This window comes from Dasypus novemcinctus, chromosome 2 (assembly GCF_030445035.2).
Source record: "Dasypus novemcinctus isolate mDasNov1 chromosome 2, mDasNov1.1.hap2, whole genome shotgun sequence".
Taxonomy (NCBI): domain Eukaryota; kingdom Metazoa; phylum Chordata; class Mammalia; order Cingulata; family Dasypodidae; genus Dasypus; species Dasypus novemcinctus.
Window position 1 is genome coordinate 48,469,094 of NC_080674.1, and position 22,710 is coordinate 48,491,803.

Consider the following 22,710-nt stretch of genomic DNA (forward strand, 5'->3'; position numbering starts at 1 on the left):
AATTTTAGAGAGGAAAAAAATAACTACAGGTTAAATATATTTTTACCTCACTTCTAAAGAAATCTTCATTGTTTCAAAATGAAATTTAGGACAAATATTTTAAAGATTGGAATCACTGATTTTTACATGCTAAAAAATATGTGGCTAGGAAGATGTTTGGAGGCTCCTTAGTGGTACTCTGTAATACTTATTTGTGAGTCTAAATAAGTTGGGATTTTCAACTCTTTGGTAAAGAATCAATGCAGAAATTATCCAAATTTGTGAAAAACAAAAGTGCAATTATTTGAAATATATTTTTTAAAAGCTGTTTCTAATTTCGTTATCCAAGTAATAACATATGTAAATTTTATTAGAGGAGTTTTAATAAAATAAAAGGGTAAATAACTGGTTTGATTAAATATACATAGCTGCATAGACTGTAGAGATTCTTCCAGCACAGATCCCTTGGGTAGATGTAGAACTAAATCCAAGAAGTACTAGTAAAAATTGCAAAAAAAAGCTAAAAAGATGGACATTTTGTTGACTTTCATTTTTTTTTTCCCATAAGAGTAGAGGAGACATAATATGAGTCTAGACAACTTTGTGTCTTCCTTCTCCACAAGTCTGATCATTCAAATTCAATCAACTTGTCAATGTAATTAAATGAATGACAAACCAGTTTCCTAAAAAGTCAAACCAGATAACTTGATAGAATCAACTCAGAAGAATTCACTTTTAGTATGCTAACTCATCTCCAAAAAATTTTCTTCTTCCCCATCTCCTTTCCTCCCTCACACACACACAGGCATCCATGATGACTGCATTGAACTTTCTAGTTCATTCCTGTTTATGCCATCTTTTGTCCAGTACACATAGTTTTGCAAACATGAAGTTCTTGGCTCTTCTTTGTCTTCTCAACACTCCTATTTAGGTTTCAATTCAAATATCATCACCTCCACAGAGGTTTCCCTCTTTCCTCCAAATACAATTTATTATACAAGGTAACTTACATCATCCTTGATGTATTTGACTCTCTTTGTGCAAATGAATATATCAGCATTTGTCAATTCTTTTTAAATTATTTATTTGCCTATTAGTCCATCCTATTCATTTAGGAAACTTTTGGTTAAAGAGCATGTCATTTTCAATTATTTCATTGTTGCTTAGTATAATGCCTGGCTTGTAAGCATAATAAATGTTAGTTGAATACATGAATATATACAGGACAAATATGTTAAAGTATTCAATATCATTTTCATAGAGTTTGTAATAATTCAACAGATTAATAGTTCACTTGCTTTGTCACTAGGTAATTTAGGACAAGTGAATTAATTCTGCATAGCAACTCCAAATACATATTAATAATATAGAAATAATACCTCCATCCTATTATTTCTGTTTTCTATCCTCCTCCATCTTCAGCCCCCAATCCACATGACAAGACTTATTTTACATTCTAGTTCCCTTGAATGATTAAGGAATGAATATAAATAGAATTTATATCTTTCCTCTAAACTGGCTAATAGAGAAAGGCTAGACAACTTACTCAATGTTGCCATCTAAATCCCTACAATGTAATATTCTCCACTGATGAGAATGAGGAGGTTTTACAAAGCTGTCTTAAAGGCTGGAGTTTATTTTCTAATTTTCTATCACAGCATCTCTGGATGTAATAAAGTTTGAGAAGAAAAATGCATAACAGGAGGCAAACTCACTTAATGTACTCTCTTATCAAATAAAAGCAATTGAAGAGATTCTCCCTTTAATTTGACTATTTGGGAGTATGTTGGAAAGTTTGATGTTAATTTCTGCTTACTGCTGATTCAAAAAAAGAGGTCTCATTTTATATTGAAATAAAAGTTTTCTAACTATAATATGTAATTTTCTTGAGAGTTCATAGAAGTCAAACGTTTGCCATCAAATCCTTTGCCACCTTCAATATGCAGCCACTACTAAATTGGTTTTAGTCATCTCTCATGCCACAAATGAAGATGCACAGTTATTCCAGGTAGAATGTCTGATCTAATATCAGATGAGTAAAAAGATATCTGCATTAGAGTGAAAAATGAGCTTGTGCTATGACTAGGACATTTGATGAACTCCTGGGATTACTGACTGTGCAATTCTTCCTAGTACCACCAGCCGCTATGCAGAGATTTCACTTTCCTGAGAGGAATCAGTAGGCTTTGGAGGGCATCATTGATAAAATTGCAGAGACAGCCAATTGTGGGCATGGCATCAGTGTATTAAATCACCTTTCATGTGTAATTAGATTGTCATTTCTCAATTTAAATTTTTGAGGATTCTACCGGATATCTTACTAGGGTCACAAAGCAAAGAATTATTCTTCTGTCAAAGTCACCTGTTGGAATGGAGACATTAGTGTTTCTATTCTTACATTCAGATGGTATCCCCAACATGAGATTATCCCCAACCTGATTTTTAAAGTTCAAAAGTAAAAGAAAAAGTGTGTTAGAGGTGGTTTTCATTTGGGAAATAAAAACAATTAAATAAAAATATAAACTACAGAGTCTAAACCCTGACTAAATTTTTAAAATTCTCCTCTTTCCTAGGAAAGAAAGGGGTTTAAAATTTTTTAGTTTTCATTAAAAGAGACATGCCTAAGAAAATTTTTTACACTAAATTGTTTCCAGTTGATATGCTTGACAAATCATTGTTAAACTCTGCAATGTGAAATATGAAATTGATGCAGCCTAAGGTTTTGGACTAGAACTGCAAGAGATGATAATAATCAGGTCCTCACAAGCATTCTGGACTACCTTTCATTCATTTTCCTCCATTTTCTAATAGTCTATCAGAACTGACCATTATGTATTACCAATTGGTTTGCCCTGTAGCAGCATAAGTCTAGGCCTTGTGAGGTATGCATTACCTTGAGGACTCTTAGTCTAATGCTATTATCCTCTCCTCTAATCTGACATATCCTCCAGCCCTTGACTCCCTAGACCTTATGTTCCCTGGAATGCCTCATTGGTGATAAAGAGTCTCATGACTTTGTTCTGTTTGCAAACCTTCGTTTCCCTTCTCCTTACCTTGACTAAAACCAGGTTAAGCTACTTTCCTGGAAGATCTCTCAAATGGAAGCCTTTTGTTGTACTTAATTCTCACCTAGTGTGATGGCTTGAAGCTGTATGGACCCCAGAAAAGTATGATCTTTTAATCAACTTCTGAGGGTGTGGACCCATTCTAAATAGGATAATTTAGTGAGTAAGATCTTAATTTAAAATGTGACCCGCTTCATTCAGGGTAGGTCTTAGTCCTCTTACTGCAGTCCTTTACAAGAGAATGAAATTCAGACAAAGAGAGAGAAGGCTATGGAAGCAAGAACCTGAAAGCAATGAAATCTGGAAGAAAAGGAAGAGACCATCAGATACCGCCATGTGCCTTGCCACCTGACAGAGGAGTCTAGAATAGCCGGCAACTGGTCTTCAGGAGGGAGGTATCGTTTTGATGATGCCTTAATTGGGACAATTCATGGCCTCAGAACTGAAGCTTGTAAGCTAATGCATTCTTATCATAAAATCCAATGCATTTCATGGTATCTGCTCTGAGCAGTTTTAGCAAACTAGAACACGTACTTTAGGACTAAGTATTAGTTTAGGTGACCCCTTATTGCCCATTGCTGTTTTCAAACAATTTCCTTTCCTTCCTCCTTCTAAAATCCCAGATCCATCATATTTCTTTTCATTCATCATACTCCCCCACATATTGCTACTCTCTTTCACTAAAGACCCACATTCTCTTCTCCATTTCTAGCATAATCATATTCCTAATGATTTTATGACTTCAACATCCAGGGGAGTGATACCTCCAACACTAATCAATCATTTTCTGACCTTTATCATATACTACAATCTTTAATTCTACTTACTCACAAAATCATACCTTGGAACACATTATCCCATCTGGGCCACTGGTATTCAGATCTTCATGCTTCCATATATATTGTTTCTCTAAATTTATTCTCTACTTAAGAAATATAAAAGTTTATTAAATTTATAAGCCAGATCACATCCATCCCTAGCTTAAAAGCATTATGACTTCCAATGAGTCAAAATAAAAATACTCAAATTTCATGTTGTAGGGAGTGGAAGTGGCTCAAGCAGTTGAGCACCCACCTCCCACATGGGAGGTCTTGGGTTTTGTTCCCAGTGCCTCCTAAAGAAAAAACAAACAGAAAATGAGCAAAAACAATGAGCAGACAACGAGCAAGTCATGAACAGATAACAGGCAGAACAAATGAGCAGGGAGTGGATGTGGCTCAATCAGTTGAGCACCTATCTTCCATATGGGAGGTCCCAGGTTTGGTTCCAGTGCCTCCTAACGAAAAAACAAACAAAAAATAAACACAAACAGCGAACAGACAATGAGCAAAAACAATAAGCAGACAATGAGCAAACAGATGAGGGAGCCAACTCAGGGGAGCCAATGTGGCTCAGTGGTTGAGTACTAGCCTCCTACATAAGAGGTCTAGGGTTCAATCCTCAGTCCTGGTACCTCAAAAAAAATTTTTTTTCATGTTGTAGTCTAGACCCTGTATAATTTAAACTTCTGCTACCTCTTTATCATCATTTTATAGACTCACTTTGCTGCTGGGTTTGTTGTTTTTTCCTTCTTTGTTAGAGAAGTTGAGGATTTATAGAATAATCATGCATAAAATACAGGATTCTCACATACCACACCACCACCACCTTGCATTTGTGTGGAACATTTATTAAAATTAATGATAGACATTTCTATAATTGTTCTATTAATTAAAGTCTGTGGATTACCTGATAAATTCACTATTTATTATATTTTTGTGTAGTGCAGTTCCATGAATTCTTAAAAATGTTATTGTTATTATAAATACAATCTAACATTTACCCTTTTAATCATATTCAGATATATATTTCAGTGCTGTTAATTGCATTTACAATGTTATGATACCATCATCACCATCTATAACCAAATCATTTTTGTAATTACAGATAGGAACCCTAAATATTTTAAGCTGTAAAATCTCATTCCCTATCTCTAACATGCTCCCTGATAACCTATATTCTAGATTCTGACTCTATGAGTTAGCTTATTCTACTTGTTTCTTTTTTTTTAAGATTTATTAATTTATTTCCCTTTCTTCCCCATTGTCTGCTCTCTGTGCCCACGTGCCGCACTCCCCCATGTCTGCTTGTATTCTCATCAAGTGGCACCGGGGATCTGCATCTCTTTGTTGTGTCACCCTGCTGTGCCAGCTCTGTGTGTATGTGGCACTACTCCTGGATGGGATGCGGTTTTGCACGGCGGACGGCTCTCCATGCACAGGCGCCACTCCTTGCATGGGGGGGCACCCTTATGCGGGGACACCCTTATGCGGGGACATCCCTGCATGGGCTGGCACTCCTGGCACATGGCAGCACTGCACGTGGGCCAGCTCACCACATTAGCCAGGAGGCCCTGGGTATTGAATCCTTGGATTTCCCACATGGCAGGTGGACGCCCCCTCTGTTGAGCCACATCTGCTTCCCTCTACTTATTTCAAATCAGGGAGATCATGCAATATTTGTCTTTTTGTGCTTGGCTTATTTCACTCAACATAATGTCTCCAGTTTCATCCATGTTGTCACAAGTATCAGGAATTCATTCCTTTTTAAAGTTGAATAATAGTCCATAATATATTTATACCACATTTACTTATCCATACATCAGTTGATAAACACTTGCATGGCTTCCATCTTTTGGCAATTGTGAATAATGTCACTATGAACATCAATGTGAAAAGATCTGTTTGAGTCCCTACTTTCAATTATTTGGGTACCTACCTAGCAGTGGGATTGCCAGGTCATACGGTAGTTCTATACTTAGCTTTCTAAGGAACTGCCAAACTGTCTTCCACAGTGGCTGCACCATTTTATAGTGACACCAGCAATGAATGAGTGTCCCTATTTATCCACATCTTATCCAACACTTATTTTTGTTTTTTAACGGCATCTCTTCTAATGACTGTGAAATGCTATCTCATTGTGGTTTTTATGGGCATTTTCCTGATTTCTAATGATATTGAGTATCTTTTCACATACTTTCTGGTCATTTGCATATCTTTTTTGGAGGAATGTTTGTTCAAGTCTTTTGCCCATTTTTAAATTGAGTTGTTTGTCTTTTTGCGTTAAAGGATTTCTTTATATATTCTGGATAATAATCTTTTATCTTTCATTTCCAAATATTTTTCCCTTGTGTAGATTGTTGTTTTACTTTCATGATAAAATCTTTAAGGAACAAGTTTGGTTTTTTTTTTTTAATTTTGATGAGGTCCCATTTAGTTATTTTTTCTGTAGTTCCTTGTGCTTTGGGCATAAAGTTTAAGAAACCATTGCCTAATACAACATCCTGAAAATGGTTGTCTACATATTCTTCTAGGATTTTGATAGTTCTATTTCTTATATTGACATCGCTGATGCATTTTGAGTTGATTTTTATATGTGGTACAAGGTAAGAGTCCTTTCTTTTTCCTTTTGTCTTTGAAAATGGAGATCTGTTTTCCCAGTATCATTTGTTGAAGAGACTCTTATTTCCCAATTGAGAAGTCTTTGCCACCTTTTCAAATATTAGTTGGCCATAAATGTGAGGGTTGATTTCTGAGCTCTCAATTCAATTCCATTAGTCTATATGTTCCTTGTGCCACTACCATGCTGTTTTGATTACTGAGGCATTCTAATAAGATTTAAAATTGGAATTATGAGTCTTCCAACTTTATTTTTCTTTTTCAAGATGGCTTTTATTTTAGGTCCCTTACCCTTCCTGATAAATTTGATGATCAACTTTCCCATTTCTGCCAAGAAGGCCATCAGAATTTTGATTGGGATTGCAATAAGTCTATAAATTGTTTTGGGTAGTACTGACGTATTAATGATATTTATCTTTGAATCCATGAGCATGTAATGTCCTTCCATTTATTTAAGACTTCTTTAATTTCTTTTAACAATATTTTATAATTTTCTGCATACAAGTATTTTACATCCTTGGCTAAATTTATTCCTAGATATTTGGATCTTTAGCTGCTATGGTAAATGGAATTTTTTTCTTCATTTCTTCTTCTGATTGTTCTTTGCTTGTTGTTTTAGTCTGCCAGGCTACTGAAAAACAGATACCACGAAATGGATTGGCTTAAAAACAGGAATATATAAGCTTACAGTTTTGAGACTGAGAAAACTCTCCAATTCAAGCCTTCATCAATGTGATGCATTCTTCCCAAAGACTGGCTGCCAGTGATCCTTGACTCTTCTGCTGCCTGGCAAGGTACCTGGTGGCATCTGCTAATCTTTCCCATCTCTTCCATGTTTTACTACGTTCAGGTCCTTGCTTCTGTGATTCTCTCTCTCTCTCTCTTTCTTTCTCACTGCATTCATTCCATTTTTAAAGAACTCCAGTAAAAGGAATAAGACCCATCTTGAATGAGGTGGGCCATACTTTAACTGAAGTAGCCTCATCAAATGGTCCTACTTACAATAGGTCCTCATCCACAGAAATGGACTAAATTTAAGAACTTATCTTTCTAGGGTGCGTGCAGTTTTGAACCACCATACTCCACCCTCTGGATCCCAAAAAAATAGGTTCTTTCCACATGCAAATACATTTATTTCATCACAATATCTCAAAAGCCATAAATCATTTCAGCAACAATACTAAGTACAAAGTCTCATCAATGTGGTTTGTCCTGGGGCACAATTCACCTGTAGACATCTTAAGCCTAGAGAACAAATTATTTGCTTCCAATATACAATTGTACAATGAGGGACAATCGTAGTATAAGCATTCCCATTTCCTTAGGGAGAAACTGGAAGGAAAACAGGGGTCATGGGTTCCAAACCCTGCAAGGTATACTCCATTAAATTTCAGAGTCTGAGAATCATCTATGGAGTCATGTTTTGTCCTCTGGGCCTGATGAAGCAGTGGTCCCACCCTTTTCAAGTGCTTGTGCAGAGACGTGCTCTCCTTGAATACTGGGGTGAAGATTCCACCCTCAGCAAGAATCAGGATAGCTGATAGGCTCTAAACTTTCCCTTCATATCTTCATCTATAAATATCTAGGCTTTACCTCCTCAAATACTGGTGTGGTGACCAGACTATCTGTAATCCCTTAGGCATATGATTGAAGTAGGATGGTAACACTCTTCTTGAACAATGGGGTGGAAGGCCACCCATTTCAAGTGCTGGGGCATACTCGCCCTTTTCACACACATTATTGGGCCTACTCTCTTGACCCAAGATGTCTTCAGCCCATGATTCTGCCTTTGAAGTCATTTAACTTTCACTCTGTCTCTTTAAGTCCAGGTTGATAGTGGACTTCAACCACCATGCTTGTGTATAGAAGCATTGCTGATTTTTTGACTGTTGGTCTTGTACCCTGCCACCTTGCCAAATTCATCTATAGGAGTTTTGTTGTAGGTTTTTCAGGATTTTCTGAATGTAAAATCATATTATCTGCACATAGGGAAAGTTTTACTTCTTCCTTTCCAACTTGGATGCTTTTTGTTTCTTTTTCTTGCCTAATTGCATTGGCAGGAACTTCCAGTACAATGTTGAATAACAGTGGTGACAGTGGGCATCCTTGTTTTATGTCTAATCTTAGAGGAAAAGCTTTCAATCTTCTACCATTAAGTAAGAAGTTAACTGTGCTCTTTCCATATCATAAATGCCCTGTAGCATATTGAGGAAGTTTCCTTCCATTACTAGCGTTCTAAGTGTTTATAGTAAGAAGGGGTGTTGTATTGTTTTACTTTTGTTAAATGCCTTTTCTACAACAATTGAGATGATCATGTTTGGTTTTTTTCCCCTTCATTCTTTTAGTGTGCTGTGTTGTATTAATTGATTTTCATATGGGTTTGTATGTTTTTTGAATTCTTGGGATATATGTCACCTCAGGACCATAGTTCTTGCTGTTTATTCTGATTGGGAGAATTTCCTTGCACTTTTCTGTATGTGATTTAATTCTTATCCTTCAGGCCTCAGCTCAAATGCAATCTTCTCAGAAGCTTCTTTGATTTCCTTATCTAGATTAAACTTCCTTTTCTCTTCTATCATACCTTTCTGTCTATGCACTTCACAACCATTTCCATGGTCTATGTTTATTTGCTTTCCCCAGCACTAGGATGTTTCTTCCATGTAAGCAGGGTCCATTCTCTCTTAGTTATCATTATACTTCAATTACATAGTATAATGCCTGGTATAAAATAGGTACTTCAGTCTTTGTAGATCAAGATCAAGTGAACCAATTGATTTTTAGACCATATATCATATGGTAATACTAATTCCACGTATTTTCTAAATTGATGGATTCAACGTATTATAAATAACAATGATATCATGACAAAGATTAAAGTGTCCACTGGTCCCAGACCCAGCAAATGAACATGGCACACATATTTGGATCTTTGAAAATACATTATAGGATTTTTGAAAAGAAATTATAAATATGCACACTCTATTTCTGAAATTAACCAGGTTCCTTCCTCTTGTCTCTTCCATACTTCTTATTCCTTTGATCAGCATCCTTACTTGTCTAGACATTGCTTTTGCTATATAATTTAACCTTCCCATTCAGTTTCTTAAATTGATGCTCCAGTTTGACAGCTGGGCTTTGTCCTAGGCATTTCTGTAGGACATAATCCACATGGACATTATTTACCATTTATGTTCACTCCTACCTCCCATAATTAGGGGTAGGAATCATATAACTTGCTCTGATCTGTGAACTCCCTGACTGCACCTGTCTCCATGTTGCCTTTACTGGGCATATTTAAAGAACTACAATTAATCATTGTAGACAAGAGTGAAATCCCATTAATTAGCACTAACGATGGGTGTAAATTACTTTAACTCAAGGGATTTGCTTAGGTAAAGGCACATGGCAGAATTTAAATTGAGAATTAGTCTTTGTTACAGAATAAGGTGCAATAGACCTACAAAGTATTTATTAATCGGTAATCCTTGCTAAATGCTGAAACTAAAGTTTGTGGAAAGGTGTAAAATCTTTTTATACTAAATTTGGATTTATTGATTTTATACTCAGTGACTTGCTAAGGCCTTGAATTCATGCTGGAAAAATATTTAGAAATCTGTTATTGATAGTACCCATATATGTATTTAACCCTTGATGGATTTTGTATATAGAAACAGTCAATTTATATAATATATTCAAGTGCTTTGGGAGTAACCTAAAACCCTAGATCACCTTCAATAACTGGGTTTGGCTTTTTTCACTGAGAGACCTCTCATATTCTAAGCAGTTTTTTAGGGAAAAGCCTAGAGTTGGGGAGCATGTGAACATTTAAGGAAACTTTATACCTCTGGCCCTCTGAGCGATGGTGAAATCTGACCTTATTCCTTCAGATAATAAAGTTTAAAAAAGCAATAATCTTCAGAAGATATTTCACTACTCCATGAAAAGAGGTGAACTCTACTGAAAGAGCTAAAACTGGCTAGTCCAACATGTAATTTCGAAATTTCTTTTTATTTTTAATTTAAAATTTTTCTTATTAAATTGTCTTTTTTTTAACTGACGTTTCTTGTTTGGTGAAACCAAGGAAATCTAGGGCAGTTTCTTTTAGTTTGGTTGGCAGAAAACCCATGGCTCTACTAGTAGGCAATATCGGTATTTAAAAACCATCAGCAATGTGGGCAGACTGCTCATCAATGGCAGGTTCTATGATTATGTGGGAGGGAAGGAGAGGGGAATTTTGGCAGTTCCACCATTATGAGAAATCAGCATTTGCCAGAGAAACTGCTAACTGAGGAGGACAGTATAGTTAGTAACAGATTTTTGACTGAGTTCCCAGAATAAACTTGGGAACTGCAAAATGAAGTCATAGGTCTTTTGCCTTTGTTGGCATTAGATAGTATTGCTTGTTCAGTATCCTTTTTTTTTTCTTCTTCTTCTTCTTTTTGGTATCTGGTCATTAGGATTATTGCAAATAGAAAAGCATTGAACTATTGGATGGATGGATTTTTCAGGATTCTAGAGGGGACTAAATGCTTCTATTTCAGGGAGTTTCTCTGGCATAAGGTTTACTGATATGTATGAATGATTTCTAAATTAGTATAAATTAGGACTTGAGGTAGGTTGAAATAGTGATGTTTAACTTTTTGTTACTGGTTTTAGAAAGTTACAGTGTAACTCACTGTCATTCAGTAAAATGGAAAAAAAATCAAAAGTCTGTTTAAAATCAAAGACTAGTTTAGAGTTGTTAAAAATAAAATGAGCTACAAAAAGGTCAGTTTATGTTGAATTTAGAGTATTTTAAGTTTCCAGGGGAACAGAACATATAGAAATTAAGAGCAGATGTTTCTAAATTGATATTCTGGACAAATCCCAAGAGGCTTAATCCTGTGCATGGTTATATTGCTTGCCCCAAACTTCCTTAGCCACCTTTTTTTTTCAGTGTGAGTTTTGACAACTGCACTATTCTCAGAACAAACACATATATTATTACAATATTCTAATGTCCTGGTTATCACTGCCACTTAGAATATTGAACAGGTTGTCCCCTATTTCTAAGCAAAAGCAGTATATCATTTTCTTCCATAAGAAATGAAAATAAATTTAAAACCTGACCCTAAGCATGTAAACCTGTAGCCCAATTTACTATAAATCTTATGTTGGCTAAGGTCAAATTTTAAAAAATATCTAATATTTTTAACCCCCAACTCTTTCTGTTTACTTCAAAATCATTTCAGCAGAGAGAGGGGTAGAAAACAGAGTTAAGTGAATTAATGCCTTGAAATTCTGAATCCACAGTAAATTTTTAATTATACAGGTGGTAACCAATGAAGTGTAATAGCTTTTCTGAGACTATTGTGCAGCATTTTCTATGGTGCCTGTGTTGCTCCCTGGCAACGAAATCAGAGAGATACATTATTTTTTCCCACCATAGATATACTATTTCATGCCTAATAAACACTGTAAAACCATTTATGCCTATGTTCAAAAACTTTTCTATAGGGAGCCTAATTGGCATGTGGCTGCAAAGTCAAGACTGGTATCTTTTTCTGCACCTTGCTTTTGTGAAATTGGCCATTTACAGTGCATTCTGGTACCTATTTGTGACACTGCTTTCTAGATCACACGTGGCTGTCCTGAAGCCTGAAACCGTGAGTTGCTGTGTTTTCTACAGCCTAGCAGATAGGTAGCTGGCCAGCTGCAAGCAGTTTTTAGTGACACATTTTCCACATTACTTGATGGGTTTGTTTCATACACTCACAGGTTTATTGTTGGCATGCATGTTCTTCATCCTATAGACCAGAGTTTCTCAACTTTGGCACTATTGACATTTTGGATCAAATAATTCTTTATTGTGGGGAGGGGGGACTGTCCTGTGCACTGTGGGATGTTTTGTAGTATCCCAGATCTCTATCCACTTAATGCCAATAGCACCTCCCTCCCATTGTGGCAACCCAAAATATCTCTAGATTACTTCCAAATGTTTCCTGGGGGGCAAAATCATCCCCACATGAAAACTACTGCTGTAGACCAAAGGGAAAAGGCTTTGCAGCTGAGCAGTCTTGTTTAGGAGGATATATTTGGTGGCATTGGAGAAGATATAATGGCAGAGGCTTGGAGAAGAGAAGAGGTCATATAAGAGAAGAGATGGAGAGACAGTGACCAATTGGGAAATTAAGTGAGTTGTCTTTGAATTAATTTCAGGAAATGTTTATTAAATTGGGGCTATGTACAAGCACAGTGTTAATTGTAGATATTTAGACAGATGATGCATTTAAATTGCTTGCAGTTTGGTAGGGGAGACAGAAAAGGACACACTTATCATTCTGTATGAACTGCAGAGGGGAAACTTAACCCAGGTGATTCAAAAGGAAAGAGCAAGAGACAAAAAAAGGCTTCTCAGAAGGCTGACCTATGTGTTGAAGGACAAAATGGAGTTAATCAGATTTAAAAGGGAGTGAGAAAGACATTCTACTTAGAGGAAGCAGCAAGTGCAGAAATGTATAGTAGGGTGTGTGTTTCTGAATGTATGTATGTGTGTACTGTGTGTGAGAATCAGAGACAGAATGACAGAAAAACAAAGAGGGAGAGGCAGAGAGAGGGATGGGGAATAACACATTCATTTAGGGAACTGTAAGCAATTCAGTCTTGCTGGAGGGAAAATGTTTAGTGGAAAACTAATAAAGAGAGGAAGCTGTAAAAGAGGTCAGGAGCAAAATTACAACGGGCCTTAAGAAGTAGTGGTAATGGGAAGTAGTTTAAATTTCATCTTGAAGGAAATAGTATTTTAAGCAACAGAATGATATGATAAATTTGGTGTTTTACAAAGATGATTCTGGACGTTGTGAAGAGATTGGAGCTGAGGATAAGGGCGGAAAATTTGGAGGCTATTGCAGATATAAACAAAAGATAAAAATTAAAGAAAATTTGAGTAGGAGGCAAAAAGGAGAGAGACATTGGAGATTATTGCAAAATTCCAGGCCAAAAAAAAAAAAATCTAAACTAAGGTTTATGTGGTAAGAAGGTAGAGGAGATATTTTAGATATATGAGTGTAACAGACTCCAGGGGAATTGAGGTCTTCTTAGCTGGGGCAAGGGAAGAAGGAAAACTACTGGAATGATCCCAGGAGTCCTGCTAAAGTGATTTGTTGTATGGTGGACTCATCTATCAAGTGAGGGAAGAACAGCAAAGAAAAATGCTTATGAGGATATGTTTATGAGGTTATGTTTATTTAGGATAATGATCAATTCAGTTTGGACATATTAAGCTTAAGTTGCCTAAGTGATATTCAAGTAGAAATATTCAATGGGCAGTTGGATATATGATTCTGAAGTTCAGCAAAGGGATCTTGGTTGAAGATGTAGATTTGTAAGTCATTTGATCATGCATGCCCACTGAACCCATAGTGATAAAGAATACTTCAGAAAAATGAGTGACAACAGAGCAGAGATGGAAAGACAGCACCAAGTTTGGAAGTGTAGCAGAGCCAGCAGTTATATCAAAGCTCTGTGGATCCAGAATCTGGCCTCTGAACTACTGTACAGTCTTGACTCTCAATATCTACCTACAATTCATTAGAAATTACAGCATAAGTATCCTCCTTTGTGAGGCTTTTTCTCCACTTCCTTTGCAGTATCTGTTAATAGTCCTTGGGGCACCATTGTCTTCTGTACAGACCTATATCATACAACTAAGTATGCTGAGTTATATTTTGTTTTACCTTGGGCATTGCTATTTATGGAAGGAAAGACCTTATACTTCTACCACATAGTAGAATTATTGTATGTACTAGGTGCTCAATAGAATTTGTTGAAACAAATGTGAATAATGAAAGTGATTCTGAAAGAAATAACTAGTTGAACATTTTTTGTATAAGTTCATTCTGTTTGCCATGAGTTAAAATTTTTACTAGCCTGAAAATATTTTATACTCATGCTTATTTTACAGTTAAATCCTATATGCAGCCAAGAACTTATTATTCATTCTTTATGGCTATCTTAACTTTAATGGTGCTAGTATTCCCCCCATTAAAACTTAATGACAAAGTTCATTTGAGAGACAACTTTGGAAAACAGGCATAGTAGTAGTCAGGATGGATTTCTTCACTGTTTAAAAATGAAATTCTAGTACATGGAAAAGAAATTACTTTGAAAGTAAATGTCCAAAATGAGGCTACTGTCTCTTAATTTAGAATTAAAGGTATCAGTAATTCAGTCTACTCTTTGTGGGTCCTATGTATTTTTGTGGATATTTGCATAGGTGAATCTATGTTCATTCAATAAAAAGCATAAAGCATAGGATTTTTGCTTTATTTCTAACATGATTAGCAAAATTATTATATATCTTATTTCCTAAACTATCATATATATATATATATATATATACATATACATATATATATATATATGCCTTTTTTGAAGGTACTGGGCCTGGAAATTGAGCCTGGACCTTGTATTTGGCTCTCACCAACTGAGCTACACCTGCTCCCCTAAATATATGTTTCTTAACTTCTTCATTAGATAGCATCTATGATTTACATCTGAGAGTAATGTCCTAAATTTACCTGTACATTATCCCCTTCTTTGGACATAAACAAGTCTATACCTCTCCAGGACACTGATCATTTATGGTATGAAAATGTTAAATGGGCTTAAAATAATGCCAGTAAATCAAAATCAATGTAAGTAAGCACCGTGAGTACTAGCAAGTTACTTACTAATATGTAATTTGTTTTGTTAGATTTCCTCTGATTATATTACAGTTGAGTTGCTCCAGAAGAAAAGATGATTGGATTAGCACAATATTAAGATGTCAGAGTGGAAAAGGGTTCTCTAAAAAAGGTAAAGGAAGAAGGCACACATCCAATTCATGGTCTAAAAAAAGGAAATTCCTTAGTTTACCAGTAGTAGATAGGTCAAGACTCATTTCTGTAATGTAGTCTTGGACCCACTTAATTTCAAAACCGTGAGGAAAAGAAGGGAAAAGAGCAACTAAAGTAAATGTCACCCTTTTGTTCTTACCAAATGTGTGTTTTCAGTAAGAGTCACTAAACAATGATAACTGCTCATAATTACATTATAAAAACATATATACAGTACATATAGAATAAAAATGCTTATTGAACACTAGTATAGAAAGTAGTACCACATGCTTTCCATGTTTGTTTGTAATGGCTTGCCCCAAAATCAAAATTGATTGGTGTAAGATGACTTTGCATCATGCATGAAGATGATGCAACACATCACAGTCAGTTGGGCATATGCTTTGGGTTGTTTTTCTCATTGTGGTGATAGATTTGAATTGATTCATCTGCACTTTCTCACCCAGTCTTCTTTGTGACCAGAGGCACATATTTTGGGGACAGCTGGCTGAGGCTACTGGTAAATCTGTGGCTATAGAACAGAGGGCTGCAAACTGGCCAAAGCCACAGCCTTGGCCTCCTTTGTGCTGTGTTCCAACCAACTGAGCTAACTGGCCACAGATGCACTTCTTAGTGCTGCACCCATTTTGAAAGCATTCCAACATGGCCCATCAGATACCAACTGGGTACAAACAAATCCTTGTTTATTTGCACTAAGGCCAAAGGAAGCTGCGCATAGTGGTTTGGCTTTTCTTAAACATCCATTAGAATTGTCTGTCATATCCCATGTTTATAGCTAAACGAGGCTCAAGTCATCAGATCCCACTTCTGACATGAGGTTTTTATCAGTGGAAAAATGGAAGCAGATGATGCCGTCATCTTTTTAAGAAGTGACATGGGGTGATACTGACATCATGTGAAATCTGTGTTGAAACCACCTTACTACCCACCAATTATTTCTTGAAAAACAAAACAAAACATTAATGCCTTTAGAATGTTACCTAAACCTTTCTGAAAATGTTTATTTTAAAGTATTTGGTTAGGGGCTTTTCCTCTTGAAAAGTGGTTTACCTTCATTTCATGCAAATTTTATCTTCATCTATTCATGAAATAGGTTCAAGGTGAAAACAAGGACCAAAATTCTTAAAACAGAGGTTCTCAACCTTGCTCATCCAAGACTGAGAAGCACTGCTTTATCTTATAAAGGAAAGAGTGATGAACTGCATTATTGTCCAATATTTTGCATTTGGCAGAACATTTTCTGAATTCCATGAATTTAACTAGTTGACACTATTTCCATATGTACATTCCACATGAAATCATATCAGAGTTAGAATCTATGTGGGATTTCTCTAAACATGTTTTTTTCTCCTTCGAGAAAAAGACCAGTGTTCACTAAATAAATCCAAACTTCTGTGAAGCCTTTTAGGTTTGAAATTTCAGGCCTACAACACAAGTGAGATCCAAATATTATTCTAACTATGATGCTTACATATTATATTTAGGATAATAAAGTGTCAGTGGCTTCCTCACACTTATTTTCTAATGCTTTTGTAGAGGGATTGAGTGAGTAAGTGAATTGAATTTTCCAGCTGAAAGTCTGATATTCCACTGCTACTGTGGCACAGCTTGGTAGTTATAACTTCTCACTGCCTTCTGTCTCAGGAAAGCAGAAGACGTTACAACATCATTTTCAAGAGATCTGCTAATTATGGTCAGGAAAAAAAAAAGAGTAAAGTAAAATGCCATGTTTACAATTTAGTTGTTTTCTTGAATAATGATGATGTCAAACACCACCTTAGAACATTTATTCCTATTATTTAGTCATATTTTCTCATTTATATTCCCAATAATCCATGAGAATTCTGTGTTCTTGTTCTTACCTTCTACATGAATAAACTGGTTATTGGGAAAATTAAATAATTTGTGTAGATCTCACAGCTAATATGTGTCCAAGGTAGTTTTAAATTCCTGTCTGCCAGACTCCAAACTAAAACCTGGAATCTAATTACTAAGAGAATAACTGGTGTGGGCTAATGGTTTGTGTTCTAGTGGCAGAGATGATTCAGAAAATAAGCCTTGAGGAGGCCTTGGTTCAGTTTCCTAGCTAGCTTTCTTCTCAATGGGCCAGGTGAGTTTGGTTGTTTGTTAGGAAGAGGAATGCATTGTTTTGTAAATGAAAACTGCTTCCCAATATTTTCTGTATTTTCATTTCATATATGATAGCATTAATTAAAATCTGAAATCAAAGACTAACCCCCAAACAGTACAGTAGTAGCCTAGTAGCTAACATACACAAGGTGATTTCCAGTTTATGGAAGGCTTTTGCATAGGTGCTTTTGTAATACACAGCGCACTTTTTAAAAAATCTCTGTAAATTGAGAAAAGACACATGAAATTTATTCATGCCTTTTTCATTTTTCATTTAATAGTGTTAACCTTATGAAGCATTGCTTTAGATTGTTTGCTTATTTATTAATTTTAGGAGGTGTTGAAAATCCAAATTTTTAGAAGATCCTCCATGTTTGGGAGCTTAACAACCTACCTATGATGTCACAAGTACCCAATAAAGTAGTAAGTACTTGAAACCTGGTTTTCTCACCTTGAACTCCATATTTTTATTTTACTAGACTCTACCCAGGTTCCACCACTTCACAAAAGAGCAAATATTAGTTAGCTATTTATATCACTCATTCCTTAGCTTGTGCATCTGTAAAAAGAATTTAATAGTGCCTTCTGCATAGGATTGTTATCAGAATCAAATGGGACTAACTTGTTAAGTGCTTAAAATAATGCCTGGCAGATCAGTAAATATGGGTACAATCAATGTTAGCTCTCACTAATACACTATATGATGTCTCCAATGATTATTGCACTTTACAGAATGCAAATAAAATACACCATGATTAGAACCAAATGAATCCTTAGATTTGATATGTTCTGTGAACTTACATGGTATCTTCAAGTAGTCAAGACTTTCAAATTTGGCTGCGAGTTATCAATATGTGTATGTTACTGGTGATTTTAGAGCCCACTGAAGTTACTGGGATATCCAACCCTTTAGGTCATGTACATATTTGCAGTGGATATAATAAGTATAATTCATTCCATTAGCAAATCAATCTTGGATAAGCTAAGCAGACATGCTCTGTCTTGAGGGATCTTACTTAAACGAAATCATCAGATCACTAATTAAATAGACATTTTAGGTCTTTGTTATAAGTGGCTGATGTGACTTTGTGTCACAAAATGACCACAAAATGATCATTTAACACATTTAGTGGGCTATGAACAGTGCAATTACACAGACTTTGATTCTTACATAGCATATTCAAAAGTTCAACAATGGATAAGTCTACTACAGGAAATAGGTGTCCATCAGTCACATGTTCTCATGGTCCTACTTGTGAGCAAAAAGGAAAACACACACACACAAAAAGTCCATGCTATATAGTTTTACTTTGCAAGTTTGGTGAGCATTATTGAAAACATCAAATTATACAAATATTATGTTCAAAAACAGTATTCATGCTTACAACTCTATTTTATATATACTTAATTGATAGATACAGAAATGATTAGAAGCCTCTGAAAACAGAAAAAATTCAATTCATCATCCATTCTAAAATGAGATCCTATAATTTTCTTCCATATAGTTTTCAATACAATAAAATCTGGTAGCTTTATTTGAACACAGACCCTCTAATTTTGATGGCTTTATTTAACAGAAAAAATGGAGAATGTGATTACAAACTTTATCAGTTATTTTAAAGTAACACACTTTTATACAATCATAGGGTATTAAAAGACCTTTAAAATACCTATTTCAGCTGTTTCCTCCACAGCTGGAATATCCTGTATAATATCAGGATAGTAAGAAGACATTGAACGTTTAAAGTGACAGGGACCTCTTTAAGCATCCCATTCCACCTGTAGAATTGTTTGTCAATTCTTCCTTATATGGAACCAAAATTTATTCTCCAGTGTTTTCTGCCTATAAGTGTATGTATTTGTTTTTGTCTTCAGGGGTCTATGGAATTGGACTCTTAGCTCTTCCAAGTAACAATTTTTGAAACATTTCAAAACAAAACTATGTCTTCTCCAATCTTCCTATTCTAGCCTAACACTAATTATGATTTTAATTATATAGTTATTTTTAAAACCCTACCAATCTAGGATGTAGGCACCCTGAAGTAGGGACTATGTCTCTTTTGATCACAATTCAACCTCCACATTTTAGCACAATGTCTAACACATAAGATATATGCAAAGCATTGTTGTTGAATGAAATAAATGAAGTATGGTAAGTTATAATTTTGTTTCTAACTATTTACTCCTCTTTCCTGTTGGAAGACTATACACTTCTGTGGTGACTTCTAAGACAGGATTGCTCTTTCCTTTCCCACTGACATGGGGCACATACCATGTCTGAGCAGAGGGTTTAGGAGTCCTTGCCTGGTTCCACCAATTCTCCTGCTCTTTCTCTCTGCTATGTGACTGATGTACCCTTATAAGGGCTGGGACTTGTTCCTGTATCCTGGAATAATGGTGGTGATGGTAGTGCAACATTGTGAACATAATTAACAGAACCCAATTATATATTCAAATGTGGTACAAGGGGGAAATTTTAGATTGTACATATGCTACTAGAATAAAAATTTTAAAAATACATAGGACTAGACAACTCAAATGTTGAATCCCATTGTAAATCATGGACTACAGTTAATAGTACAATTATAAAAATGTTCCTTTATGAATTGTAACAGATGTACCACAGTAATGCAAGGTGTTAATAATAGGGTGGTATATGGCAACTCTGTATTTTATGCATGATTTGTCTGTGACCCTACAATTTCTGAATTAAAAAGAAAAGACAGGCAACCCATCCAGCATGGAAAAAAGCTGTGGCCAATCCCAGAGCACCACTTTTGTGAGATTTTTATATGTATACATAGAAAGGGGAAGAAGATTTTTTGGTGTGTGCATCTATATATGTATAGTATATGTATATGTATATGTATATGTATATGTATATATGTGCATATGTTTACAGGAAAACCAAACTAATTAATATATGCATGTCCTAAAATCATCCCTTGCTTCAATATCAAGTTATCTGATATCTAATAAAAAGAAATTACAGTTTCTCACCATTTCACAACCAGGATATTTATCCATTTCCACTTTTCCATTATTTCTTCCTAATTTTTTCAGTCTATCAGACTATTTGCAGTTATCTAAGTACCTTGAGAGTTGTTCTTTCTTAAATAATAGATAATTATACACGCAATTACTGAATATGTAGTGTACTCTTACCATTGTTTGTTTTATGTTTCTTTTTTTTTAGCATGAAGCAAATTTTACTTCATAGGATACTGAAGCAATAGAAAACATCTATTTACTTTATTTCTATGATTCTTTACACACTTATTGAAACATTTCAAAACAAACTGTTTCTTCTCTAATCTTACTATTCTAAGGAAGGTTAATTCCTGTTTCTATTCTTTTCTAAGGCTAATGTTAGTTGTTAGCTTGGTTAGGCTATGGTTCCAATTATTTGGTCAAACACTAGCCTAGATGTTGTTCTGGAGGTATGTTATAGATGTGATTAACATCTACAGTCAATTGACTTTAACTGAAGATTACTCTCAATGATATGGGTGATTTTCATCCAATCAATCGGAGGCCTTAAGAGCAAAGACCTAAGGGTTTCAAACAAAAAGAAGCATTTCTGTCTCAAGGCCATAGACTTTAGTTCTCTGAGTTTCTAGCCTGCTGTCCTCCCCTGTAGATTTCAAACCCAAGAAGTCAATATCACCTCTTACTGGAATTGCCAGACTGTCCTACAGATCTCGGACTTGCCAGCCCCTGACATTGCATAAGCCAATTCCTTAATGTAAATCTTTTAATGCAACACATTTGTTGGTTTGCTTCCCTGGGGAACCCTGGTAATACAACCACAATATCCAAATACATCCAGGATGTAGGGTCATGTGCTGTGTTCCCATAATCCCTATCCTAAGAATTTGCCCTAAAAACATTTCATAGAAGAAAAAAATGTTCTATGCATGATGATACATTTCACCATTATGTTTACTGAAAATGTAAGAAAATAGAAATATAAGAAAGAAGTTAATGTAAATGCCTATTAATAAGGAAATGGTTAAGTAAATTGTGGAATTATCTAGATGCATTCCCAGTTAGCAGTTAACACTGCAACCACTCGCTAACAACTATGAGTACATTTTAAGACTCCAGGAAAATCCATATATAATGACATTACCACATGACAGATATTGACTTTGTAGCCTTGAAGCTGTTACTTGCAGCACCTCTCAGGCCACTTATTTCTGCAAGTATTGTAATTTAAAACCCCCAGGTCTCAAGAACAGGTCTGTTGTCATGTTCATTTATGTGTCTTGGAATAAGAGAAATAAACAAGCCAAATGGAAATGGAATGATGCTGTGGATTTGGGGATGAGTCCATGCATCCCATGATGTTTTGCCCAAGATGGAGGAGGGGGCTGTCACAGTAATAATTATTGATTTGATTATGTAGCTAGAAAGGCACTCTCACTGACTTCCCATCCTTGCCCCAAGCCCACCCTTCCCCAAAGAACACCCTTCCACATTTCTGTTTGCAAGGTTAGGAAACATCTGTTTTTCAGTAAATACTATCCAGGTGTTCTATATGAATATAGTCAAAGCCTAAGGCTATAACTAATGATTTTTACCTTATTTTTCCATTGTCTTGCCAGTATTTGTATACTTAGCTGTTTGAGTCAGGTTCTTGTTATATATTATTAATAGAGAAGTTGTGAGTTTACAGAACAATCATGCATAAAATGCAGTATTCTCTTACATCATCCTATAATTAACACCTTGTATTGGTGTGGTATATTTGTTAAAATTGATGAAAGCAACTTTAAAAAATAGTATTGTTAACTATAGTCCATGGTTTAACTTTAGTCCACTGTTTGTATTGTGCAGTTCCATGGATTTTTAAAAATTTTTTCTAGTATTTATATATACAAATTATTTCTCTTTTAACCACATTCAGATATATATATTTCAATGCGCTAATTACATCCACAATGTTGTGTTATCATCCCCACCATCTACTACCAAAACATTTCCATCATTCCAAATAGAAACTCTGTTCATTTTAAGCCTTAACCCCTATTCTCTATCCCATCCCCTTGTAGCTTATATTATAGTTTCTGAATCTATGAGTTTGCTTATTCTACTTGTTTCAAATCAGTGAAATCGTACAGGATAAACTTGAAGTTAAAAAAGACACTCTTATCACATATTGATCAAATTGTCAAATGTAAGGGACAAGGAGAGAGTACTGAAAGTTTTGGAAGAGAAAAG